At 48.1% G+C, this 10,776-nt stretch overlaps 1 protein-coding gene across 6 annotated transcripts in view; it reads right to left on the bottom strand.

Moving 5' to 3' along the window:
• The window catches only part of CEMIP (cell migration inducing hyaluronidase 1), a 172,536-nt gene that overhangs the window by 81,879 nt on the left and 79,881 nt on the right, over positions 1-10,776 (bottom strand). The window lies entirely within an intron of this gene.

Below are 10,776 nucleotides of genomic sequence, written 5' to 3'. Positions count from 1 at the left end.
ATATCACTGGTCTCTGGAGTAGGAGCTTTGGGAGGTACAGAGAGGAACTGGATGTGAATCCTGCCTCTCGAGTATCTTACTGGCAAGAGGAAAGAGAGGCAAGTACACAAGGAACTATACTCCCAAATGGCAAGCTGCTATCTTCTTAGGCAAAGGAAGATAAAGAGATGGTACCATTGACAGGATAGTACAATCTAGACAGTCACTCTTTGCTTCACTTAGCAAAGTTCAAGGGAAATATTTTATTTGAGCCTAATGACTCTGGACACTTCCCTTAAAATGACATATGAGAATATAAGTCAGTTTTTCTCCTGTTGAGAGATGGCAGGCTTTGGAATCAACCACACCCTTGTGAATTCTCTTGGGCACAGTTTTGTTTATGCTTATATGTCACTTAATGGTTATATATCTGTTACGGGCTGAATTGTGCACTCCCCAAATTCACATGTGGAAATCCTATCCCCCAGCACCTCAGAATGTGACTGTATTTGGAGACAGGACCTTTAAAGAGGTAACTAAGGTAAAATGAGGTCATATGGGTGGGCCCTAATCCAATATGACTGGTGTCCTCATAAGAAGAGGAGACTAAGATGCAGACACAAAGGAGAGACCATGTGAAGAGACAGGGAGAAGACAGCCACCTTCAAGCCAAGGAGAGAGGCTTCAAGCCAAGGAGAGAGGCTTCAGAAGAAGCCAACCCTCCTGACACCTCGATCTCAGACTTCTAGCCTCCAGAACTATGAATAAATACATTTCTGTTGTTGAATTCACCCAGTCCGTGCTACTTTGTTATGGCAGCCCTAGCAAACTAATACAGCATCCTCGAGTAAATCACCTAGCTTTTCTGAAGCTCACAGGTTTCTCACCTGTAATGATAATAGTAATAATTGAAGCAAACACTACCAGGGTCCTGTTAGGTGCGAGGCACTGCTTTATGCACTTTTCATATATTGACTAATTTACTATCTCAAAGCAATACTCTGAGCTAGGTATCATTATTATCTCTAGTTTATGGATGGGGAAACTGAGGCACAAAGTATATAACTTGCCCAAGGACACACAGGAAGTAGGTGACAAAGTTCAAACCTGCCTTTCTTTTCCAGAAGTTGTGCTTCTAAGGATTGAATTATTTGCAGTATAATCTCAGGATCTCAGAATATAGGCGCTGATAGGAATATGAGAGATTATACAGCCAGCACTTCTCAAACTTCAGTGTGCACCTATGTTTCCCCAGGAAACTTGCTAAGAAATGCAGATTCTGATTCTGTAGGTCTGGGGTGGGGGCTGAGGTGCTGCCAAGGGTTACAGAACTAGTAGGTGGCTTAGTCAGGATTTGAACCCAGGTGGTCTGGCTCCAGAACCCACATTCTGTAAAATGGGAACAATAACACCACTCCCTGCCTATCTCTCACCAAGGCTTACTGGGAAGAGTAAATGCTTGATTTGAGCCATTTCTCTGCCCCGGTAGACAAAATAATGATCTTGAAATCAAGCCTGGGTGAGCTTGGGGAAGGTGGGCAAGAATCTCCCTCCAGCTTTCTTGTGGTGGTCAGAGAAGCTTCTATGTTTCCCCCTTCCTTTGTGACCTAGGTTTCTTGTTCATGGACTCTTAAATCCATGCCGTGGCTCCTGGAGGACTGGATTGCCTGCACAGGGTCCACTAAGATCCTTTTCTGGCTAAGGACCCAAAAGTCTATCTTTGTGGACAGCAGAAACCACAGAAACAGGAAAGCAGAGCTCAGAGGTCTTGTTCCCACAGGACAGAAATCTTCCCTGACAAATTGTGATGCAGAAACCCTTCTCTGACATTGCCCAGTAAGAGCCCTGTCCTCCTCTCCTGGGTCAGGTAAGGGGCAGCCAAACACGCTGCTCCCCTGCCCCATCGCCTCCATCTGCCACTTGTTCCTCCCCAGGCCCAGCTCTCTCCTGACAGAAAAATGCATCTCTCTGGTCACCTGGTCCTGACACAGTATCCCTAGAGAGAAGAAGGAAATGGGAGACAGAACAATCCAAGCACCCCTCTGGATCACAGATAAACACAGGAAGAGTCCCAAGCCTGGGGAACTTCAGCAGCCCTGAGCTCCCTCCTGCCAGCCCTTTCTCAGAGGGCTTGCCGTGAGCACAGTCTCCTTAGACAGGATGTTTCGGGCTGCTGTGCAGGGACCCCAGGGACAGGGCACCCCAGCCTGCATCCTTGGAGAGAAGCACTTAGAAAACCCTTTGCCTCTGCAGATCAGGGCATCCCAGGATGCTGCAAGAAACATGTTTCTCTGGCATGAGTTACTTTTACCTTTTGAAAACACACCTGCCCAGACTTCTCCCATTGCTGCAAAGACCAAAAACCCCAGAGGCCCTCCAAAGCCTGGTCTCTCTTCCAGAAACTGTGCTTCTAATTCCTAAAAATAAAATAACTTGCAGTTTAGCTTCAGGCTCACAGACAGTAGGAGCTGAAATAAGACACCTATTCCAGCGTGCACTTTCTTATGCCTATCAATGTAGGGGAGGGGACTTGTTCAAATGCAGATTCTGATAGGGCAGGTCTGGGGCAGGGTCTGATTCTGTGTTTCTAACAAGCTCCCAGGGGAGGCTGTTGCTGCTTGTTGGTGGACTATGCTTTAAGCAGCAAGGATCTAGTTCACCCCCACCCTCCCCATTTTACAGATTTGTAAACCGAGGCCCACAGAGTAGAAGAGAATTGCTTATGTTGATTAGGAGCAACTAAATGGAAACCTGAACCAGTATCTGATGGGGGAATTGCTGTCTGAGCTCAAGTTATGGGACACATGTCATCTTCTCTGTCACTCTGCTTGCTTGGGAGGAAGGGCGAGAGAGGGGAGGACTAGGCCCATGTATTCCTTCTTCTGTTTCTATTGAGGCAACGCTTCAAATCATTATTTGGATAGTAAACACATGCCTTGGGTACCTTTTATGTATCCATAGAGTCTTTTTTTTTTTTTTTTTAAGACAGAGTTTTGTTCTTGTTGCCCAGGCTGGAGTGAAATGGTGTGATCTCGGCTCACTGCAATCTCTGCCTCCCGGGTTCATGCCATTCTCCTGCCTCAGCCTCCCAAGTAGCTGGGATTACAGGCATGTGCCACCACACCTGGCTTATTTTATTTATTTATTTATTTATTTATTTATTTTTAAGACAGAGTCTCACTCTGTCACCTAGGCTGGAGGGCAGTGGCGCCATCTCGGCTCACTGCAACCTCTGCCTCCTGGGTTCAAGCAATTCTCTGCCTCAGCCTCCCCAGTAGCTGGGATTACAGGTGCCCACCACCACGCCTGGCTAATTTTTTTGTATTTTCAGTAGAGATGGGGTTTCACCATGTTGGTCAGGCTGGTCTTGAACTCCTGACCTCAAGTGATCCACCTGCCTCGACCTCCCAAAGTGCTGGGATTATAGGCATGAGCCAACGTGCCCAGCCAAGAGTCTTAAATTATCTTTTCCCTAAAAAACATTGATACGGGAAATTTCCAATGGGGAACCACCTACAGAGCCAAAGAGGAGAGATGCTACAGTTCCCTGTGATAACAGAAATTCACCCTCACGGACTCGCCCTATCCCCAAGCATGGCAGAGTGAATCCCATTTGATCCTGCTGTGCCATCAAGTCCAAATCCCTCCTCACCCCACCAATCAGCTGTAGGGGAGGGATGGTTCCAAAGCCTTTGCCAATTGCAGTTGGGAGAAAGGTAGCTCTGAACCTATTTCACATCCTCCTATTCATTCAGCTCACATCGTTAGCCCGTGGGCGGCCACTGCGCTGGTGCTGGGGGAAAAGGAAAGTAAGATCCCCACCCTTAAGGATCCCCCAGTCCCATCCCCCTGTGCAACAGGCACTGAAATCTAAATAACGCACGTGACCCTCCCAGCAAACCAGATATGTCCTAATGAAAAGTCAGCCTGTAATTACTCACTTGAGATTTAACGTAAGAATAAATAATTTAGCCACAGTGATAAATCTGGCAGGGTGTCCAAACTTTTGGTTTCCCTGGGCCATATTGGAAGAAGAAGAATTGTCTTGGGCCACACATAAAATACACTAACAGTAGCTGATGAGCTATTAAAAAAAAAAAAAAAAAAGGGCTGTGCATAATTTTCATGATATCCACCATCACAGATAAGCAAAAAAGTCCTCACGTTCAAAGGGCTGGACACGGCTGCATGCTGTCCAGTACAGTAGCCATGAATCACATGTGGCTATGTAAATTTAAATTTAATTATAATTAGATAAAATTAAAAATTTAGTTCCTTGGCCGGGCGCGGTGGCTCACGCCTATAATCCCAGCACTTTGGGAGGCCGAGGCTGGTGGGTCACGAGGTCAAGAGATAGAGACCATCCTGGCCAGCATGGTGAAACTCCGTCTCTACTAAAAATACAAACATTAGCTGGGCGTGGTGGCGCGAGCCCGTAGACCCAGCTACCCAGGAGGCTGAGGCAGGAAAATCGCTTGAACCCGGGAGGCAAAGGTTATAGTGAGCCAAGATTGCACCACTGCACTCCAGTCTGGGTGACAGAGCGAGACTCTGTCTCAAAAAAATAAAAATAAAAAAATAAAAAATTTAGTTCCTCAGTTGCACTAGGTACATTTCAAGTCCTCCATAGCTTGTATATGGTTAGGGGCTACTACATTGGACATCACAGGTTGAGGACACATTTATCATTGTAGAGACTTCTATGGAACAGCTCTGAGCCTCAGGACTCAGAGTGGTGTAGAAGGTCCACACTAGAGCTACAATTCAGTTCAGAGTGACAGTTCTCACGGTGGTATTCCCTGAACAGCAGCATCACACTACCTGTTAGAAACACAGATTCTCAGTCCCACTCCAGACCTACTGACCAAGTGACTCAGAAAAATCTGAGGGTGGGGCCCAGAAAGCCGTCGTAACAAATCCTCGAGGTGATTCTGATATGCGCTTACGTTTGAGAACTGTTAGTTAGAGTATTAACTAAATCTCAAAAAGACACTTGTCAGCCATCAGTTAAGTGTCAACCTCCTAAATATTTGAAAATGTATCAGGCTTTATCACAAGCTAGATCCAAATTTAAGTCTCAGACCTGCCATTTAAGGGCGGTATGTGTAGTTGGCCAATTACTCAACAATCTAAGCCTCTGTCCGCTCAGTTGTAAAATGGGGGAATAATAGCTGTCTTAGAGGTCTGTTAGATGGGATGAGATGATGTATGCAATGTGTGTAGTACGCGGGCCGGCCCGGATGAAGACTCCATAAAGGTCAGTGTGTCGCCATTACCCAGGGTTACCTCCCGGGCAGTGACGGATGCAGCTGACCGTCAGCCTGGCTTACCACATGGGCTTTTAGGGTAGCCTTTTTCACGAATACATTGGTAGAACTGCATCTTCAGATGAGAGTTACATCTAAACAAGAGGTGCTTTCTTGAAAGCTTGCCACAGAGGGCTTTCTGCAGGAAACTCATCCCTGTCGGGCAATATGTTTATGACCTGGGGAAAAAACCCAAATATGACCTAATGAGAGTCCCTCACTGGGCTCTGGGCAAAAGTTCTGCCTGGATTATGTGAAGTGTGGCAGATGCACCAAGCCAGAGTCCTGGGGTCCTGGAACAGTAAGCCTTCTAGCAGAGAATTCAGGAGCGGATAAAGGGAGGTTCCTGCTACCTCAGAGGGCCAGGGTATGAGAAGAGGTCATTTCTGCGCGGCAGCCTGGCTCATTGTTTTATTCCAGGGGGCTTTGCTTGTCTCTCACATTCAAGCAAAGCACAGATCCCAAAAGAGGGAAGGGAAAGGGAGAAGAGAGGGGAGAAGAGGGGAGGGGAGAGGAAGGCAAAGGAGAGGACTGGAGAGGAGAGGGATTAAAAGATAAAATATGGCCTTGTTTACCCATCCCAGTATTAAACTCCCACCCTTCTGGGGGATTCCATGAATGAAAACACAACACCTGCTGGGCTAGTGGCTGTGAAAGAGGAGAAAGGGTGATGGAAATGCAGCACATAGGGAGCAGATCTATTCTTAGTCCCACGAACTTCCTCCGGGCCCCCAAAGGCCTTGCCCCATTCTGATGTCTGCTTCCTTGATTTCAATGTTTTTTCTCTTCCAGACCATCCTCCCAGCTGCCATGCTCAAGCTTTTGAAATGCATAATTTGTTTTAATTACAAAATAAAATAATTTCTACCTCCCCTAGAGGGTTCTCCCTGGCCCTAAATTTCCTATCAATTCCTTCACCCTCTGCATCCACATCATAGTCATCAAACCCTTCTTTAAACTTATCTCATTCTGTCTTTAGAGTTCCTGAACATTTTCCACACTGGGCTGCGGGCTCCTTGAGGGCAGGGACTCCGTGAACACATTTTCCTTCCCAACAGACCTTAGTTCAGTAGCTTGGCACACCAAAGCTGCCCAGTCAACATTGGACTGACTGAATGTGTTTGCCAAATGAATCTGGCTATTTGCCGGCTCTGCAACATTCAACTCCTTGTCCAACACCCTCTATCAAACAGGTGGGTGTATTTTGAAGTAGAAATTGGAGACATTAAAATAAGCAGATTTTTAAAAAAATACATCACTCTTTTTTTGTCATTTAAGCATTACCCTCAATTGAGGAAAAAAAGAGTACTTTCCCTGTTAAAGCTTGTTTTGTCTCCCAGCATCATAAAGCTAGAGGCGAAGTCTTGTTACTGATACAGGTGCTCCCAGGCTCACCAAATCCAAGGCCAGCCTGCCCCTCCTACAGTTTGGAGTGACTGGAGGCTGCAGCGAGGAAGGGTCCTGGCCTCTCCCGCCAATCCCAGGGCTCTCTGGAGAGGGTGCTGCCCATGATAAAAGGTAAGCCAAGTTCCCAGTTTTCCCTGCCCTCAGTCCCCAGACCGTAGACGCCCATCACCTCTGAGATTCACTTATTCCCATAGGACAGGCCTCTTGCATGATTCCTCCAGGTATTTCTGGGACTCCCCACGGGTGCCTACACGAATTCTGTCCCAGCTCATGCTGCAAATATCCTGGGATTTCACAGCCACAGCCTCTCACTGGGGGTTTAGCTAAGTTCCATCTCCACCCCTGCTCCTCATCCACCTGCTGCTATCTTCGTGCATGGGACATGAGGGATTCTCCCCCAGTCCAGCCCACCCTGGAAGCTGCCTCCTACCTCACAGTGAAAGTGGCCCATCTTATCTGCATGGAGAAGGAGAGTCCATGCTCAGTTACATGTTCCATAGCCAGGTGACCTGGCTTCCATGGTATTAGGGAGGCTGACAGAGAGGTTCATTCAACACACATAGGACCCGGTAATGAATGCTGCTCTGGTAGCTGGGTCGCTCTCCACCTTAAACCTCTCCCGACTGTCCCTCCAGCCCCGACTTTGAGTCTGCATGGCACAGGATGGCTTCTTCCATGATGGGATTCCTCTCTTGGAAGCCTCATTGTCCTTTCCTGAATTTGAGCATCTGTCTGGCCTTCCCAGTCCACCAATGGTCTTTAAACAAGTGAGCCTCATCTGGAAAGACAGTTTAAATTCCACCAGCCCAACCCAGGCTCCTCAGCCTCCTTATAAATCAGTGGATGCAAGTAAGTATTTCAGGAGAGGAGCTGCCACCTGACGTCAAAGACAAGTTGACCCGAGTCCCAACTCTGGCTTCCCCAGGCATCATCCACAAAAGGCTCTGCCAGCTGGCTCTCGTCCAGGCAGGGAAAGTCTGCCAGGGCCAGGGGAGCGCAGGAGGCTGCCCCGCCATGAGCCTTTTTATTCCCAGTTCCCTGGGCAAATGCAGTGTGGGCTGGCTCCTCAGAGCTGGCAGCTAAAAGGTCAGGTGATGCCAAGAGCAGCTAGATCACAGAGTTCAAAGACCTCAAAGGTAAGATGAGCCTCTCTTGAGACTCTGAGTCAGAACTTGGAGCTACCCAAGTCTACTCACTGGGCTATACATCTTCCCAGCTGGTTGTGTGCACTGTACTGACTTGGTAAGTGATTGTAGCAATAAACACTTCATCAATTGTATTTGTTAACTGAAAATACTAGCATCAGCAGTTGGCTTGGCGTTTCTTCTGGCCTGAAGTTATTCTATGTGTGCCTACTTGTTTCTGGGGCTCAAGAAAAATTTCTACCAGATGCCCCCTGCCCTCTTCCCATCACCTCCTACCAGGGTCAAGACCCACATCACTCCTCATCTAGGTTATTTAGTGGCCCTTTTTTCCCCATTCTCCCCGCTGGGGGGTTCCTGGCCCAATGTGGGAAGGGAGGCTCATAGTCCCAGGAAGACCTTTGTTTCAAAGAGGAGAAAATCAGTGCTTAAGGAGAGTGAGGATGCCTGGAGAATACAGCAGGTGCCAAGGATCAGCAAAGATGAGTGTAGTGCAGGGTTCATTCATGAAGCACCTTCAGTGCAAAGTTAAGGAGTCTGGATTTTATCCTGAAAGCATGGGTGTGGGGGCACTGGCGGACAGGAGGAGCCAGAGGAGTGAGTCGATGTGTACTTTTAAAAGGTACCACTGCCAGGGACAGGGAGGAGGAATGGGAGGGGAATAGGAGTGCAGCCTGGAGGTCTCTGCTGGAATTTAATTAATCAATCCGTGTTTATTATTAGTGCCTACTGCACGATGGTTCTAGGCATTGAGACACGGCAGGAAACAACTCAGGAAAAGACCCTGCCCTGGATCAGGTTAGAGCTCACAGTCCAGTTGTCAGAGACAGGGGTTACAGGAGGAAGAATAGAAACCAATAAGCAAGGAAAGGCATCCCACATATGTCTGATCACACAAAGAACTACAGAGAGAAATCAAGCAGAGGAGAGGAAAGCTCTGTGTGATAAGGTGACATTGGAGCAGGCACCGGAAGGAAGAGACAATGGGGTTAGGAGATGCCATGGGAACACACAGGCAGAGGGAACACAGAAAGAGAAGGGTGTGAGGGAATGCAGCAGGCAGGGGCTGGAGCTGTGTGGTGAGGTCAGAGGGCAGAGGGGTCAGCACAGCTAAGGGGTAGGGTAAGTTGAGGGTGATAAGACGTGAACACCCAGGTGGCCGAAACTGGGGTGCAGGCAAGGTGGGGGTGGGAAGGGAGAGAAGGGACATGCGTAGTGTTTGAGGCAGGGCATGCTGTAGAAACGATGCCTTTCTCTGCAGCAGATGCCCACTCAGCTCAGCGCTGCATTGATGACCTGTTAGGTGAGATGGGCATTGAAAATCCCCACCACTGGGTGTGGTGTTTTCAGTGCTGCAATGCTGGCTTAAATAAAGTCCGCAGCAAGCATTGTACCATTCTCATCCCATCCATGGCTTTCACACTAACAACTAATCCTTTTGGAGTGATGCCTCCAGGCACTGCAAGTACATCATCTCAGACTGTGTGGGCCCGACTTACAACTGTCCTTAATATTCTAGTGCCCAGAGAGAAGACAGGTAATGTGATAGGGTCCAAGAAGGCTGGATTCTAGCTAAGTGTGCCACACCATACACACCTGGACGTGAAAGAAGTTCTCAAAACCAGAAGATCCTGGAAAATGTTAGCTGCTATTGGAGTGGTTCTATGTGTGGCTCTGTTTTGTCTGTTCAAACTATTTTTGTATGATAGAAGTGTAAATCTAAAGCACCCACTTTCCAAATTAAATGAAGGAACAGGGGGAATGAAGCACTGGAGAGACTCACCCAGAGGCCTTGAAAGCAGGCGGAGCCAACAACCTGAGCTGGAAAGGTCTAGAAAATGTGTGTGCGTGTCCCTGTGTGTGTATGTGTGTGTGCGTGTGTGCCTGTGTATGAGTGAGAGACAGGGAGAATACTCTGCAGAGCTTGACAAGCAGGCAGATCCACCCTACCCTTTGGGTTCTGACTGTGGATCTGGGGCAGGACTCAGTCATCTGCATGTGCACCCCTGCCAGACACCCTGAAAGATTCTGATGCAGGTAAAACCCTTCTAGAGGTACAGCAGAAAGGGGAAAACGTGTTTACTTCTCTCCACCAACTAAAGGAAAAACTGCTTTTTCCCTCCACTACTCCAATACTTCCGACCACTAAATGTGCAAGGGATTTTCAAACCAAGCAATTCTCCAGTTCTTGGTGCACAATAACTAGGTGCTCTATAATCCATTCGATTCTGATACTGTCTACCTGGAGTTAGCACAGATGCCATGGATTGAGATCTGTGTTTAGACCCAGGGTAGGCCCATCATTGCCTTCCGGCATGTGGACTGTGAACTAGAGGCATCCTTGAAACTGGAAACAAGGGCCTTGTGGGGCAAAGGCCTTCTGACCTGGGCAAAGGCATAGTCTGCTGGGAGCAGCAGGAGAGATGGGACAGGTAGGGCATCATTGCCAGCAAGATGCCTCCTGCTCCCAGAACTAGATGTCTTCAGGAGAGGCAAGATCCAGACACGGGTTTAGAACAAAAGGTGATGAACTGGAACCAGCCTTAATGATTGATGGGAGAAGGTGCTACATTCAAAATGAATGAGGAGCCCACAGAGGATGTTTGTGAGTTTCATCTCCTGCTCCCGAATTCAGCCCCTAGATCTTCCTTTGCAGCCATCTTTCCCTTTACTCTCAGTCCATGTAGCTCAATGGGGGCTGACCCACTCACCTTGCTCCTAAGGTAGATATGTGACCCGGCCTGGCCAATGGATAGATCCATTCCCCTGGCTGCTGTGATTGGTGCAGGGATGTTCAGTTGACCCAAGTCAAAAAACAGGGACATTGGCTGGAACTACTGGGAAAGCTGGATCTCATCCCACTGTGGTTGGCAAGCCTGGAGTTGCTGGGGCCACCCTTGCCTCTATATTGAGAGAGCCTCTCTGAGAGTGAAGCTTGCACA

The sequence above is a fragment of the Pan paniscus genome, chromosome 16 (genome assembly GCF_029289425.2).
Source record: "Pan paniscus chromosome 16, NHGRI_mPanPan1-v2.0_pri, whole genome shotgun sequence".
Taxonomy (NCBI): domain Eukaryota; kingdom Metazoa; phylum Chordata; class Mammalia; order Primates; family Hominidae; genus Pan; species Pan paniscus.
The sequence above is the reverse complement of the archived record's forward strand: the minus strand, read 5'-3'. Positions and strand labels throughout refer to the sequence as shown.